Here is a 6435-nt window from a genome sequence, read left to right as displayed (position 1 = left end):
TCAGCATTGTTCCTCTCCAAGCATTATTCCTCTTCTTATGGAATTAGGCTGTGCTAAGCATTCATACTTTCCGTTTGACATTAGCTTTTAGATATGCATTCGTAGTTTCCTTTTGGTATTAGCTTCGAGCTAAGCATTATTCCTCTGCTTATGGAATTTTCTTGTGCTAAGCCTTCTTACTTTCGTTTTGGCTATAGCTTCGAGCAAAACATTATTCCTCTTCTTATGGAATTAGTTTGTTCTAAGTATTCTTACTTTCCTTTTGGCCTTAGCTTCGAGCTAAGTATTTTTACTTTCAATTTGGCATTGGCTTCGAGCTAAGCATTATTACGCTCCTTATGAAATTAGCTTGTGCAAAGCATTCTTACTTTCCTTTTGCCATTAGGTTCGAGCTAAGCATTATTTCTCTCCTTATGGAATTAGTTTGTGCTAAGAATTCTTACTTTCCTTTTGGCAGTAGCTTTGAGCTAAGCATTTTTACTTTCCTTTTGTCATTAGCTTCGAGCTAAGTATTGTTCCTCTCCTTCTAGAATTAGTTTGTGCTAAGCATTCTCACTTTCATTGTCGCATGAGCTTCGCCCTAAGCATTATCCCTTTTCTAATCGAATTATCTTTTTTTATTTTTTATTTATTTATATTTTTATTTATTTTATATATTTATTTATTTATTTTAATTTATTTTAATATTTTTTTATTTTAATCTTTATTTCAATTTTAATTTTAATTTTAATTTTAATTTTAATTTTAATTTTAATTTTAATTTTTATTTTAATTTTAATTTTAATTTTAATTTTAATTTTAATTTTAATTTTATTTTCTTATAGAATTAGATTGTGTTAAGCATTCTTACTTTCCGTTTGGCATTTGCTTCGAGCTAAGTATTCTTACTTTCTTTTGCCATTAGCTTCGAGCTAAGCATTATTCCTTTCCTCTTGGCATTAGCTTTGAGCTAAGCATTGTTCATCTCCTTATGGAATTAGCTTGTGCTAAGCATTATTACTATCATTTTGACATTAACTTCGAGCTAAGCATTATACCTTTTCTTATTGAATTAGTTTTTTTTTTACTATTAATTTATATATTTATTCATTGTATATATATATATTTTTTAATTTTAATTTATTTTAATTTATTTTAATTTTAATTGTTTTTTTTAATGGAATTAGATTGTGCTAAGCTTTCTTACCATCATTTTGGCATTAGCTTCGAGCTAAGCATTATACATTTTCTTATGGAATTATATTTTTTTTATACATTTATTAATTTGATGTATTTATTTTATTTATTTATTTATTTTTATTTTTATTTCTTATGGAATAAGATTGTGGTAAAAAATCTTACTTTCGGTTCGGCATTAGCTTCGAGCTAAGCATTCTTACTTTCGTTTTGCCATTATCTTCAAGCTAAGCATTATTAGTTTCGTATTGGCATTAGCTTTGAGCTAAGCTTTGTTTCATCTCCTTATGGAATTATCTTGTGCTAAGCAATCTTACTTTCCTTTTGGCATTAGTTTCGAGCTAAGTATTATAACATTCCTTTTGGCATTAGCAATGAGCAAAGCATTGTTCCTCTTCAGATGGAATTAGCTTGTGCAAAGAATTCTCACCTTTCCTTTGGCATTAGCTTCGATCTAAGCATTTTTCCTCTCCTTGTGACATTAACTTGTGCTATGTAGTCTTATTTCCTTTTGGCGTTAGCATTAATTGAGCTAAGCCTTCTTAATTTCCTTTTGGCATTAGCTTCGAGCTAAGCATTATTTCAATCGTTTTGGAATTAGCATTGAGCTAAGAATTATTCCTCTAATCATGGAATTAACTTGTGCTAAAGCATTCTTACTTTCTTTTTAGCATTAGCTTCGAGCTAACGAATATTCCTCTCCTTATGGAATTTTCTTGTGCTAAGGATTCCTTTTGGCATTAGCTTTGAGCTAAGCATTCTTACTTTCGTTTTGGCATTAGCTTCGAGCTAAGCATTATTCCTCTTCTTATGGAATTAGCTTGTTCTAAGCTTTCTTACTTTCCTTTTGGCATTAGCTTCGAGTTAAGTATTCTCAGTTTCCATTTCGCATTAGCTTCAAGCTAAGCATTATTCCTCTCCTTATGGAATTAGCGTTTTCAAATCATTCTTATTTTTCTTTAGGCATTAGCTTCGAGCAAAGCATTATTCCTCTCCTTGTGGAATTAGCTTGTGCTAAGAATTCTTACTTTCCTTTTAGCATTACCTTCGAGCTACGCATAATTCCCCTACTGATGGAATTTTCTTGTGCTTAGAATTCGTACTTTCCTTTTGGCAGTAGCTTCGAGCTAAGCATTATTACTTTCGTTTTGGCATTAGCATCGAGCTAAGCATTGTTCCTCTCCTTATGGAATTATCTTGTGCTAAACATTCTTACTTTCGATTTTGTATGAGCTTCGAGCTAAGCATTATACCTTTTCTAATGCAATTAGCTTTTTTCTATTATTTATTTATATATATGTATTTATTATATATATATATATATATATATATTTTTAATTTCTTTTAATATTTTAATTTTAATTTTAATTTAGATTTTGATTTTAATTTTAATTTTATTTTCTTATGGAGTTAGATTGTGCTACAAATTCTTACTTTCTGTTTGGCATTAGCTTCGAGCTAAGCATTCTTACTTCCTTTTGCCATTAGCTTCGAGCTAAGCATTCTTACTTTCCTATTGGCATTAGCTTTGAGCTAAGCATTTGTCCTCTCCTTATAGATTAGCTTGTGTTAAGAATTATTACTTTCGTTTTGGCATGAGCTTCGAGGTAAGCGTTATACCTTTTCTAAAGCAATTAGTTTTTTTTCTTATTTATTTATATATTTATCTGTTTTATATATTTATTCATTTATTTATTTATTTTAATTTTTTATTTTTATTTTTATTTTTATTTTCATTTTATTTACTTATGGAATTAGATTGTGCTAAGCATTTTTACTTTCCGTTTGGCATTAGCTTCGAGCTAATCATTCTTACTTTTCTTTTGCCATTAGCTTCGAGCTAAGCATTATTACTTTCCCTTTGGCATTTGCCTTTAGCTAAGCGTTGTTCCTCTCCTTATGGAATTTGCATGTGCTAACCATTCTTACTTTTATTTTGGTATTAGCTTTGAGCAAAGCATTTTTCCTTTTCTTACATAATTCGCTTTTACCAAGCATTCTTACTTTACTTTTGCCTTAAGCTTCGAGCTAAGCATTATTAATTTCCTTTTGGCATTAGCTTTGAGCTAAGCATTGTTCCTTTTCTTATGGAATTAGTTTTTTTTTTTTTAAGAGAACGACACATGGTGACGGTGGGGTGGGGTTAGGCTTGACCCCCTGCATGTTTATAAAATAAAATTTAAGAAGTATATAATGAGTTTCGCTCTAATTGCTACTGCCCAAATAGATGGATAATAATAGCAATTGACAAACAAAAGAGAATAGCTAACTAACAAAACGTTAAGAATACTGGCAAAACAGGTAGCCCGAATAATAAAAAAGACTGGGGTGGGAATGATCATAGAAAGTCGGGGAAGACTGTTGGGCGAAAACCTACACGCAAGTGCACGTATCGTACAAGTAATAAAGTGGATTTTTAAGTCCAAGTATCGATCCCACAGAGAATATTTAATTATCTAATCCTAGACGCTAAATTCTACCAATTGTTATCAAGCCCACCCTACACAGTCGAAAGATGATTAATAAACTAAATCAATTAAAAAGACAAAAACAGGAAAGCAATTAAAACGAAGATTTAATCAAAGTAAACAAGCCTAGGATTTTATTCTTCCCCCTATGTGATTATTATTCCCCCAATTCCTTCAATTATGCAAGTTATTAACCCGGATTATTAACCTGAGATGCTAAAATAATCATAACCCGCTTCCGCGTGTATTACGATTCTAATACTCTAGATTCAATTACTATATTCCTATGCAATTAATTCTAGAACACAGCATTAAGCACAAATCTCAATAATGGCTACCTAAGAGATTAACTATATTCCTATGTTAATACCACAAAGGCTCTTCTACCACAGTTCTAATTATTAACCCGATCTTCCGATTCATGCGATTAACAATAACATAAAAGCACATAAGGTGATCAAATTCATGCACTTAATAAAACAAGTAGAAGAAATAATCCGGAATTAAAACTTGCATAAAATCATAGAATTGGGTTCATAAATCCCACATAGGGTTCCAAATAAAATCCTAGAAACAAGTAATTTAGCTACTCATGATTAAAGCAAAAACGCAAATAAAATAAATCATAGACGATAAATCTTTGCTTGGAGTCTTCGAATTCTTCGTCTCCGTTATTGCTTTGTTGCTCTTGAAATTGCGTAAAAAGATCCCTAATTGTGTGCTTGGAATGGTCTTATATAGGGTGAAGAACTTGGGGAAGAAGGCAGTTTCCTTGTGCGATTAAAATCCCTTTACTGCGCAACTTCGGGTTATGGGACGGGGGTCCCATATTTAAGCCTAATTCTGGGACGGGGGTCCGAGCCTTGTTTCTTCAGAATTTTGATATTTTCACTTTTGACCCATATTTTCGCCAAAATTGCAGTTTTGACCCCATACTTTTCCAATTCTTCAATTTGTACCTAAAATACAATAAATCAACTTTTTAAGCACCAATTATCATTAAAACACACCAAAAGCCCAAATAAAAAGATACGATAAAGTGTAAAAATATACACTTAACACACCCCCAAACTTGAACTTTTGCTTGTCCTCAAGCAAAATCTACCAATAAGCAAATAACTCAACTATTACATCTCATCACATAGATCAATGATCAACTTCACGCTTTCAGAACTCGTAATTATAATGACAATTCTTAGGCATTCGCAAGCTTAAAATTCAACAACACTTAGTCACTCACCATTACCAAAAACCACAATTCATACAATTGCTTCAAGCATCCAATATTTGCAAATTAAAGATAGAAAGAATTTATACTTACATGCAAATGCTTGACTCCAAATACTCACCAAATTTTTCTACTCTACTAATATCGAACATTAAGCTATTGGGATCATTGGGGCTTTGTGGCTTTCAATTGTTAGGCTCTTTGGTTCGAGGTAGGAAATATGGGTATATGTGGCTATTCTTCTTGAATTGAGGTGATTACGCCAAAAATTGAAAGATAGGCGTTTGAAACAATGAATTCACCTCTACGGACTTTAATAAACTCGATTCTCAAAAGTTCAAAAGTCTCCACTTTTGCTTTTGAGGCAATGGATTGAGTTTTCAAAAATAATTCAACAACTAGTCCTTATTTCTCCCTTCTAGTCTCTTCTTCTTCTTTTTTTTTTTTTCTTTTTTTTTTTCCTTTATTTATAGAAGCATATATATTTATCTCCTTTTTTTTTTTTTTTTTCTTTTTCCTTTTTTTTCAATTTTTTTTTTTTTTTTCGAAGAAGAAGAAGGACCTTAAAAATTTTTTTCGACCGAACTCCAAGGGATACTTTTTCAAGAATCTCCACCTATTCTACCTTACACATTGGCTAAAAGAAAGAACACCTTTTCTCCGAGGCTCAAAACAAGGTTCTAAGGATAATTTTGATAAAAAGGTCGGCTTGAAAGGCTCAAACGGTTCAAAGAAGGCCCAAATCATATCCCAAATCACTAAATACTCAATACTTCGTATCATAAATTTCCTAAAGTGAGTTTTAAAACCGAACATAGCATGATCTAGCACAAATTAATTCCAAATTTAAAATACAAAACATTCAACAAAAGCAATGCACAAAATGTGATTCCTAGCAATAATTCGCTTCTAAGTCCCGTTGAATCGAAAGCTAAACAAACATCAAATCCTTATCACATAAAACAAGCAATCTCATCATCAAACATTGATCATCTCTCATCATCATAAATCATCGATGCATTCGACTCAAGCAAATTTTTTTTTTTTTTTTTTTTTTTTTTTTTTTTTTTTTTTTTTTTTTTATATTCCGGAAAAACGAGAAAAACAATAAAAACGAATAAAACCTAATGCATGCAAACTAAAACAAATAAGCACAAAAATAACATGTTTTTCACCCCCAAACTTAAAATTTTCGTTGCCCTCAACGAAATTAGCACAAAGTTTAAGGATAGAAAACACCTGATTTATTCGGAGTCGGTGTGATCGGGGTGCTCCTCCCTCGCTCTCTCATGCTCATCCTCATCGGAAAGCTCGGGTACGGGCTCAAGAATGGGTGCCGGTAAAGGTACCGGCTCGATGCAATCGGGCGTCCCGCATCCCAAGTGTTGGACAATAGCTTGTAGCATCTTGCTTGACCACCGTTGAAGTGCCTCCACCGTATTGACTTTATGCTCGACGGTAGTCACTTGGTTCCTAGTAATTATCATCTCTCGCTCCATCTTCTTTCGGAATCGTCGATCGGAACGGGAGCTTGAGGCTTCGGGCTCGTCTCGGGCTTGAAGA

Source organism: Erythranthe guttata, chromosome 8 (assembly GCF_056151865.1).
Source record: "Erythranthe guttata isolate IM_541 chromosome 8, IM_541, whole genome shotgun sequence".
In the NCBI taxonomy this organism is placed as follows: Eukaryota; Viridiplantae; Streptophyta; class Magnoliopsida; order Lamiales; family Phrymaceae; genus Erythranthe; species Erythranthe guttata.
Note: the sequence above shows the minus strand (reverse complement) of the source record.